Here is an 11470-nt window from a genome sequence, read left to right as displayed (position 1 = left end):
TCTCTCTCTCTCTCTCTCTCTCTCTCTCTCTCTCTATCTTTTTATTGTGCGCTCCGGAGCTCTTTTTATTTAGTCTTATATCCTAAGTTACAACACTGAACCCGTCCCTATCGGAGGGACAAAATAATGTAAGGGTCACACAGTACAGAGAGAACTTAAAATGCGATTATCCCGTCCCGTAGCAGCCGACGCGTGCTCTCTTTTAAGATCTTCCCTTTTGCAATCCCTCTCTCTCTCTCTCTCTCTCTCTCTCTCTCTCTCTCTCTCTCTCTCTCTCCCTCTCTCTCAGCGTTTACGAGCTCTCGTCTCGTTCTCTTCACTTCCGCAGCGCCGCGCACCAATCTGACTGAGGAATAACTTCAGAAAATAGATGATTTTTCTATCGTTCGACTCTTTTGTAACTTGTTTCTTCTTTACTGTGTATTGCTTGTGTGTACGCGCTTGTAATTACACATCTACTTAGAAAAAAACCGGAATTACCTCGTCGTACGTCCCGCTCTTTCCTTCTCCTATTTTCACCTGCTTTCTCTTTCACTCTCCTCCTGTCTATCTCTTTCTCTATCCGACCGCGCGCGCTTTATTTTCCACTTCGTGCGTGTCTTCCTTCCTTTCCTTCTTTCTTTTTACAGGCGGTTGTCTTACGGGTGTACGGTAAGATTTAAAGAGAATCCTTAGGAGAAATGTGTTGTTGCTGTTGTTGCTGTTTCGTGTTTATAGTTGTTAATAGTGTTATTTACAAATATGTAATGTTTTTGTTTTTGTTAATAAAATAGTTCAAATTAGTCTTTTGGCCCCGCGTGTCTGCTCCCGAGCGGCGGGAGCCGCAGAGTGAGGCAGCCCTCGACTCTCGACCTCCGTCCCTCCGCTCGTTCCTCTCTACCCTCTTCTTCATCCCTCTCCGTGCGAAGTCCCCTCCACGTACTGTCCCGGAGTCCTCCAGCCCCTACCAGCCCCACCGGCATCCACCAGTCACCACTACGCCCGCTAAGGGTGATCATTCTCTCTCTTTCTCTCTTGGACAGGTCCGACTATTCGGCCCCAGCCACATCCCTTAACCCTGCCCCCAGCCCTGTCCCTGTCCCACGGTGTCTGTCGAATCTCACCCTCGCCAACTCCTCATGCATCCACCCTCCTCCATCTTCTTGCACCGCCGTTCATCCCTTCATCTTCCATATCTCCCTCTCTCTCTCTCTCTCTCTCTCTCTCTCTCTCTCTCTCTCTCTCTCTCATATACCTACGTCTATTTACCACTTTTACGCTTGGTAGTTGTAGATGCACCACCGTGCCAATTTCTATACGAAACTATACCAATGGTTCGTTACCTAGCAGCTACCTATCCAGCTGGCAGTCTGTCTACTTCCATAAAACTCATTGAGGTTATAAATTAAGGATTATCGAGGATACAAATTAATGCCGAAGCGTAACACATACGGTAGGAAAATGGCATTCGGGGATCACCCACCCCCTTTGTCGTTGCAGAAATCGAATGTCGTGCCGCATTCTGCACCGGTCGTCCTCATGAGATAATCTTTCGGCTCTCCGCGGATTTGGTCCACGCTATTCCAAATAATTCTCGCCGTCGACAAATCGACGCCCGTACGTCTCGCGCCTTTCTGCCGTCGAAGCCGATAAATTTGCGGCAGTTTCGCGAGAGAGATGGACGAGAGTTGCGCGAAGTAATCGCAAATTTGCATGCAGGGCGTAACCTTGAACGCGATACGCCTAGATTTGGAGGAGGAAATGGCAAAGTAACGACTTACATGGCTCAAAGTGGAACGTGTTGAAAGATGAAAATTATTCATACGATAAATAGGATCAATAAACATGAAACGCGAAATCAGTAAATTTATTATTAATTCAAATCTACAATTCAGTCAGAATAAGATCGCGGATTTCTCATGCATTTCGATTAACATCAAGCTTAGTAGGCTTAATTCACAGAAGTTTAAAGTTGCAACGCATAGAACAAGAGGATCAAATTACGTAGGTGAACGTTGAAACGTGTAATGTCAGCTATGGCTAAGTTACTTTACAGTGTAAACTTTACACAGTTCTATAGATAAGGTTCATGACAAACCATATGAAGAGCATCGTTAGCATGCAAGCTCGCGAAAATCGTAAACTTGCTCGATGCATTCTCTTTCATGGTTACGCCAGAGATAAACTTCGTTCTCTCTGCTTTCGCCATTAACGGCATTAAAGAAAACCGCGTGATTTTTTTAGACCGACCAAATGGCGATGCACACGCGTTTCCAACAAAGTCGTGAGATTATTCATTATTTCCAACCCAATCGTAAATGCATGGAAGTGCACTAAAATGGTCGATTCGGTGTTTTATGGCGAGGACAGTTTAAACTACTTTAAACCTACAGAACAATTGAAAAACGATTGGAGAACAAGCCATAGAATAGCCAATGTCTCTATTTCTTTGTCTTGTAAATAAAAAACAAACTAATATAACACGTACGTAATTTTTTTATTAATAGATTCCCGATTTGAATCCTGGCTGGAATAAGATTCTTTGCAACACAAATTGTTTTTACAATATTTTATGATATTAGTAGCGTCATTATCAATTCAATTGTGATATTATTATTTCTGTTTCAGTGATGATTTGTCAGTTTCAAGGCTGACAGTAAACGATGCGCAGTTTATATAACTAAAAGATGTATAGGAAAGAACTTATGTAATACAAAATATTATAAACTATATAAGTACCAAGATTTAGTCTCAAACGTATGTTAGCTGTTTCCTTATTTATTTTCATACAGCAGTTTAGATTAATTTATTATTGTTTTAATCTAATTTCACTTTAACGAGATTTAATTTGAAACTCGATTACCAAAAGATTTGACGTTGAAACTTTAGAAAAGTTTTGGAATAACTTTCAATGATAGGTAAGTCATTTCTATTGTTTATCATCGAGAAAACCTTAAGAGAATAAATGTTAAAAAAAAGTTGGGGTTACTGGATTGAGAAGTATCAGAGAACGAGGGAAGTAAATCCGCGCAATTACGAAGATTCGTTAGGGAACGTTGGAAACGTCATTGTGAGCAGCAGGAGCCACAACGGACAATCGAAATTGGCTCCGGCACTCGCGCTCACGTCTCCTCAAGTCTTCGCTCTAAGGGGGTGAACAGGATGGCTACTAAATGATATTCCTCTCACAATCCACGAAACGCACGCCAAATCCTTCTCGACTTCGCACCTACACATGAATCCCTGCATTCGCTCGTGCCACCGGGGGTCGTATGTTCCAGCACGACTGGCACCTAAGTGCACACACACTCATATACACTCATATATATGTGTGTGTGTGTGTGTGTGTGTGTGTGTATACATATGTCTATTGTCCATATGTATGTAGTACAGCACATATCGAATTCTTGCAAAAGGTTCGTGTCGAATTTTAATAGAAGTGCTGCCACCTTCTAGTGACCTCTGGAGCCAACCGTGCTGGAGGCATTCCTACGAAGAGGCTCGCGAAAGAAAAAAGAAACATCCCAAGGGTTGGCGGAGGTGGAAATCACTCAGGCGTCGAGCCTCTATCGCCAATCTGATTAATGGATAGATTCATGAGCCTAGGTATTTATATGGATTTAAGCGCGCCTGTATGGCGAGCACGTAACTTTAGAGCCTCGCTAAATTGGCGAACGCGACCTGAGAGTACGCGTAAAAGTATTCGTGGATGCCCCAGTACGAATAATGAGGAGTTTTTCTAATTTTTTTCTAATACAAGCATTGCCAATCGAAAAGTTAAATTAATGGTATAAGTAATATTATATTTATTTTAAAAAAATATAAGAAATTTCATGTAAAGCATTTAATTAATTTAAAAGTCTGTTATTATACAAGATGGTGCTTAAGTATCTTAGGAGACTTTAAGGGATAATTTCTCACATTAATTCTATGTCTGAAAGGGTTTAGTTACAGGGTATCAAAATTGATGGGCAAATTTTGTTTCTCCCAGATATTTCGAAAACCAACTCGAGTTATTTTGATGAAACTTTGATATGTTTCAAGGACAAGAAAGTTTCATCAAAATAAAGTTGCTTTTCAGAATTAAAAAAAAAACGAAATTTTTCCTTCAACTTTAACCTCTTGTATCTTTAAAACTTATAATTCAGCAATTATAAAATTTAAAAAAGCTGAAACTTTGCATAAGTATAGAGTAAATAAATCTAATTACAAAGTAATTCTTTATAACCTTTGATAAACGGCTCAAAAATGTGAAAAGTTTAACAGATATAAAAAATCTAATCACTAGTTATAAAAATACTTCCAAAATCATATAACTTTTATTTAAAATATTTTGTCTTATTGTTTCAGCAATATTCCCTTAAAAGCATAAGCATCGATTTTCACCAAGAGAATGTTTCCACCCCTAAATCGAATATCAGTTACAAAAAATTGTTTCGTGATTAGATCCATTTACTCTGTATTTATGCAAGATTTTTTATTTTAGACTTGCTAAACTCTTCCCTTGTAAGTCGTTTTGGATATCAGAGCATATATAAAGTTTTTGTTTTAAATCAATGTGAAGAAATATTCTTTAAAATTATTTAAAATACTTGAAAACTATCCTGTATTTTAATTCTGTGAAAAATAAAATAGATTTAAATATTATATCGAAATAATTATGTATGAAAACTTTATTTCATCTATAAAAAAAACTGGGAAATATTTTTATACGAAATTGCTTCGTACGTTAATCCTTCGGTGATGAAGGATTTGGAGTTTGAATTTCGATTTATAGAATCGTTTCCGGTCCACGTAGCTTCGCACACGGCTTCTGTCGCGTTAAACTCATAATTTATCCGCAGCCTGGTAATCGAGCGAATCTCGTGTCGTCGAAATGAAACAAGCTCATACCCTCCCGGCTTTTCGACCCTCGTCGTAAACTCGAGGGCATCCCCAATTTATTTGCTTCCGTGTGTATTACATCGGGGTCGCCGATACTCCATTAGAACACAATATGCACTGGGCATTTTCGACATGACGCAGCTTTGCCGCGTTTGTAAAGTTCGCTTTATCAGCTCTTGCGTCATGCAAATTTCCTAATTTTTTAATCATTTAGCAAGTCATTAAAATCATGTTCATCATAGTTGACACACTGAAAAAATTTGATTGCATTAATTGGAATTCCAGTAGAGATTCAAATCATTAACAGATACAAATCAGACTTATTAGTTAAATCAATCAAACATTCTAGTCGAGAATATCGAGATAATCAGAAATTAAGATAATTAGAATTCTAATTAATATCTCATTAATGCTTAAAGTGCATTTGCTTATACCTTATTGATACACTCAAAATATTTTCTTAGTACATACATTGAAAAGAAATCTAATAACAGCTGCCAAATTTATTTAGCACATTGCAATAATAAATAATATCAAAACGTAATAAGTACATAGTAATCAAGTAATAATAATAGTAAAATAATATTATATTTAGAGTAGTAAAATTAGCATTTAATTGGTTTTAGTTATGCACTAACCAGATATTTGACATTGATTGAAATATTATTTTATCAAAATTAGCAAGTATCATCTAGACTTGATTAATACCAGTCTTTTTTTAAATGTAATATCATCAATATCTTCTAATAATGTTCTCGATGTGCTTTTACTGAATTTATTAAAAATAATATACAAAATCTATATCAACGTAAAAACATGTTTATCTCGCGCAAACGCAAACTCTCGCAGTCACTGCCACATCCATGTCGCGCACCGTTAAACTTCGCGTACTCGTCGCTGATGGTTCGGCTGTTGACAAAATAAACACGCATTAAGCTATCATGTATCATTCGCGATTACACACGTTCTATCGTTCGCGGATCGCGTAAACGGAACTAGAACGCACGTGCGAGATGATTTCTAACTGTATCCGACATATGGTCAGAAATAATTACGATTGTGCTCCTTGGAGCCGATCCGCCAACTAATTTTTGGGTCCGTGCCGAGTTCACCAGCGCCTTGCCGTGGCTCCGTGATATCCGACTCGACTGTCGAAACGGAGCGTTACACATAGCCCATTTTGTTTCGCTCTGATTTATAGTAGCCGTGATACAAAAACGCCGTGGATTTCGCAAACGACAACGGGACTGACGTTTTCTACGGGCAAAAACAACGATACGCCGAAGTAAAGCGACAATGTACATGGCGGAGCAATAATTCTTTATCATCTGTCATAATTTAGGCGGCAGAAAAAAAATAAAAATTGCAAGTAATAATTTTTGTATGAAAATTGACGTTATATAAACTAATCATACAAGAGACATAATAATGTGAGTACATGGAAAATAAACTATTTGCTTTATTAATAGAAGGTTGATCTACTATTTGCCTTTAATATAGATTCCATTAGAATGGAATCAGTCAATGCTTGAATGGTCGCAATGAAATGTACTATTATTTTAGTACAACACCTTTCAATCACTTATATAAGTGTATGATGTTAGATAGGAAATTTACTTCTCATTCTATTTTTCAAAATTTCTATCTGTTCTCCAAAACTTTAATATCTTTCTTGGCCAGCGCAATCGTCGGATTTAAATATCATCGAATCATTACAAGTAGCTTGGGAGAGCAGAATGAAAAACAGATTTCTCTTCCTGCAATATCTCTTAAGCAATTGGAAGATGTTCTGCTAGAAAAAAGATAACACATTGCATTATTTAAGCATTTATGACTATTCAAGCGTTGTACATATAACTCTATTCCAACATAAGGAATCTTTATTAAGAATCCTTATTAAGAACAAAATGATAGATTAATGAAATTAATAAAATCAATAGTATATACTATATTTCTCAAATGTTCACGTTTTTTGTCCGTGTTATACATGTAGAAAATATCTTCCCTTCACATATAGAAATTCTAAACTGATTTTAATATTCTGTAAAAACATTTTTTCAATCTTTTTGCAAATTGGAGCATGTAATTGTACTAAAAAGCACAGTTAAAAATTTAATCCACAATATTAGGGAATTTCTGTATATAATATTTCTTTTTATTATGCAAACTAGTGAAAATATTTCTAACAAACAAAATTATTGCTACACGTGTGACTAACATGACAAACATTTAAGTAATGTAATTTGTCATTCTATATAGTTAAAAAATACCGTTACCGCCGAAATCTCTCGTTCTCACGCGACGATACTTCACCTCGAAAACGTGACGTGCAACGTTATTGAACATCCCAGCCGCGAATACGAATAAATCTGCCAACAATCTGTCGTTGATGTCGCAAACTTTTTATTGCATGTAAAAATAAATGGTTTAATCTGTGTAAAACGATCAATCTCTGCAATTTAACATATTTTAATAATTTCGTATTATTAATCACATTCTAAGCACATGAGTGCTATAAAAAGTATAAAAAAGAATAGACATTTATATAAAATTTATATCATTTTACATTTTGTTACAGCGTTAAATAATTGCTAAAAATCACCTTGCTGTTTGTACACCAAGCTACCTCAAGCTAATTAGCGCAAACAAATTATTAGCGTGTGATTAGATTAATTGCGTACGTTGAGATATAATCTCGACAATTAGCTCCGTCATTTATATTAGCAAATTGGCTCCACGACCCAACAATCTAAACTCTCCTCTTAAATGTGCTTTATAGGCTGAATTGCCGCACACTCCCCCCCACCCTCTCTCTCTCTCTCTCTCTCTCTCTCTCTCTCTCTTTCACTCTTTCTCTCTGAGGCCGTTTCCTCGTGGCCACACATACCGCACCTCTAAATAGCACCCCAAAGTAACCGAAATAGTTTAAGGAGCATACATATTCATGCACGCGTCGATCTTTTTGTTGCAAGTCTACAAACGTGCGCGGTGCAACGAAAATGCCACGACCGAGATTCTTCGCTTGGAACTTTATGGCATCTATAGATCTGCACGAATAACGTACAAACGAATTAAATAAATATCCTCTAACGTTAACATTTTTATTCTTTAAAAATCCATTTTTCGTTAAATCGCTAATAGATCAATATTCGTTTATTAGCAACGATAACGGTGGTGAGAACATATTTTAATGTAGCACAGGAATAAGTTCAAAATAAATTAGATTGTCACGAACAATTCACGTTCGCCAAGATGATATCGCGCGAGTGGGCCATACCTACAAAGTGTTACAGTGATTTCGTCACACACGTTCTTAAAGGCTTCACCTTAATACCGAAGACGTACACGCAACCCTTTATCGAGAATCTGATTAATCGTTAGTATGGGAAGGAATGAAATTACGCATAACAATTAATGGCGTGCTTCTTTTTGTCGCTAACCTATTCGTATCCTTTATTATTTTTCGGCCTCCGCCTCCCTTTCGCATTTTTGACTCAGTTTTAAAAATAACTCCCGCCGCAGAGAGAAATACTTCTGAGTGTAACACGAGAGAGACGATACAAGTTTAACAGCTAACTCACGGTGAATTTGGGAACGTGCGGGAACGAGTAACTGGGTCTCTCTGATCGGTGAATTCTGAAAACGACACTCCAGCTTAGCGCGAACAATACGTTCCACGCTCCAACACATCGTTCAACACTGATAACGCTAGCCATTAATAGACGCTGAACAGATAATAGAGACGTTCACGATCGTCCACGCTTATGGAGTTGATCAAAATTTTAATAATTCCTTTCTCCGCACAAGAGACTTAATTAAATAACTGAAATGTAAAAAATGATAAATCAAAAAATTAAAGAAAATAAGATATTATAGAACCCTTAGATCCCTTAGTTACGAATTAAACATTTTACAAACCCTATAAAATCAAACGAGTAAAAGTAAGTTTCAAAAAATGAGTGAAATCCCTGTTTTTAATTCTCATTAATTTAGATTTAATAATTTTTTATTTTTTATTTCTTAAAATTTTTATTTTTTATTTTTTAAATGAAATTTGTTTTCTCAATTTTTTCTATGTGTTCAATATTTTATTTTCCTGTTTGATATATTTTTCCTGTGTGTTTGATATTTTATTTTTATTTGAATTTAACATAAAAGGAAAATATTGTATGTTTTCAATAAATAACTAATATGGTTGTTTATAATGTAGTATATAATTTTTTATTAATAGAATAATAAAAATACTTTAAAGTCATAAGAATTTAATTCAATTTCTATCTAATTCAATAACCTTCTCAAAGATTTAACAGTTTCCAACAATTTTAAAAGAATGAATGAATTTTGAACACGTATTACTTTTAAATAAACTACATGTAATTTTATAATCTTATTCTTTGTATTCTAATTGCACTGACGGGATCCTAAACTATAGTCAAAGCATTTGCGTTAGTTATGTAATAGTTATATTCTATTAATAAATATTTAAACATTACAGCACTGATATCTTCGTTGATATTATACTTTATTATTTTACTTGACTTATTCTCAGACCTTTACATTGTTTATTTATAATCTTATATTACATTATATAGGTGTATGCATAATAATCTATTTTAATTTTTCGAGTTAAATGATTTTGACGTAACTATCATCTAATAATTATCTAATGGTTTTTATAGTCATAAAGGATTATCAGCAATTACCGATCGTTACAATTTCAATTTTTGAAAATTGAATAAATCACCGATGACTATCATATATTTAATAATCGGCAGGTTATCTTTGTATAGTGGATTTTATTATTTTCCATAATATCTATTTCCAAAGAGAATATATAATTATAAATGAAGAAAAACATACTCATATTCAAACATAAGACACATAGATTTATATTCACACCTCACTTTTATCGACTATAAATGCGCTAATAAATTTATTTCTGCAGAGATTCTATAATGCATGTAAACTCCATGCCAAATACGCTCATTTATCGATAAAAGTGAAGTATGAATACAAACCGTAATTTCATTAAAGATTTCACTCAATTTTTTTTCCTCGTTTATAATTCTTAATACTTATTTTCTTTTAGCATTTCTGAAACAATAATGATGTATGATTCATATATTAGCCCTCAACAATTACAGCAAGGATATTTTTGCATGTTTTTTGAGGGGTTGGCGAAAACGGTTGTGGAAGAATCGCGCAAGAACAGGAAGAGGAAGGGCCGGGATTACAAGGGGACAAAAGGGCGGAGAAGAGACGGGAGGTCGCGCTAACACGAAGCAGGCGCAGGGCGATCAATTACGTAACCCAATAAAAGTGGGTCACGTGTCAAAGTGTGGAGCCATCCCCGAGGTGTCCAACTTTTTGGTAAAAGCTCGTAAATTACCAGTCAACTAGCTAGCAAACTCGCTAGCTAGCTCTGCTACCACCCCGCGCGACTTTAAATAGAATGTCGGCTATTCGGGGGTTTGTGTCCAACCGCCTTCTCGCAACCCCCCGTTTATCGTTTCCTTTTTCAATCCCCGTCATCTCTCTTTATCTTCATCCCTTCTTTCCAATTCTTCCCCTCTCCGCACATCACGTATAGGCAATTCCTCACGGCTTTTTTCGTGAGAAGGAACTGAAATCGGACATGTAAGTCGCTGGTCGTTAGTCGTCGACGATAGTTTGCCATCAATGTGGTATGATGGTAAAAGAGAGAGAGAGAGAGAGAGAGAGAGAGAGAGAGAGAGGAAGAGGCAAATAGAAAGGGTCGGTTTACGAGAGAGGATTGTAGAAGAGGATGAAAAGGAGTGAGAAACAGAGAGGCAAAAGCAGAGAGAGAGAGAGAGAGAGAGAGAGAGAGAGAGAGAGAGTCACGGTAGAAGTAAGACAATCAATAAGATTGCCAGGTCCGAAGGAACTCAAGCCTGGATTCGCTGAATAAGCTCGGTACGCTTCCTGCCAGGCTAGGAGAAAATGCGTTTCACGAACGAAGTTATCAGATCTTATCCCTGAATGCGAAACGTCGGATTAAAGTCTTCCGCGGGATATGGAGAATAAGTAGGCGACGATAAAAGGCGTTGGAATTAAACGGAAAGTAAGCTTTCCCACAAGGAAGGACCCGCTCTTCTCTCAAGGAAGTCAATACAGTTACCGGACAGATAATAGGATAGGTCAGGATAGGCACGAGATAGGCCAGAGAATGTCCGTGGACGTCAAGTCGCGTGCAAGAGAAGGGTTGCCGAAGCGAAGGGGTGGCGATGAAAAGCGTGCACGAATGGGGTGGTGGAGGCAGCACAATCGCCGCTCTGGCGGATATTGCCGGAACTACGAATTACCTCGTGTTGCCGGGGGTACTTCCCTGCCGGGGTGCACTTCTTCAAAAGCTCGAATGAAGCGTCGGTGTCTATCTCGAAACAACGACGCGAGAGATTCCGGGGATGAAATTTTGCGTCGATAAGGAAGAACTACCCTCGCTTGGAATGATCGTAAGAGAAATACAAAATACTTTGGAACTCTCCCTTACACAATACGTTACTAAATTGTGAGTCTAATCTCTTTATTATACCTTTTGTTTCTAAGAACATAAAAAAATAAATATATAGATATATTATATATATTA

General features: G+C 36.8%; 1 protein-coding gene across 3 annotated transcripts in view; it reads right to left on the bottom strand.

Annotated features, from left to right (window-relative positions):
* Positions 1-11470, bottom strand: part of LOC108746041 (calmodulin-binding transcription activator 2) — a 59360-nt gene that overhangs the window by 30865 nt on the left and 17025 nt on the right. The gene's annotated exons all lie outside the window — the stretch shown is intronic.

Source organism: Trachymyrmex septentrionalis, unplaced genomic scaffold, assembly GCF_001594115.1.
Source record: "Trachymyrmex septentrionalis isolate Tsep2-gDNA-1 unplaced genomic scaffold, Tsep1.0 scaffold16, whole genome shotgun sequence".
NCBI classification, from domain to species: Eukaryota; Metazoa; Arthropoda; class Insecta; order Hymenoptera; family Formicidae; genus Trachymyrmex; species Trachymyrmex septentrionalis.
Note: the sequence above shows the minus strand (reverse complement) of the source record. Positions and strands in the feature narration are given on the sequence as shown.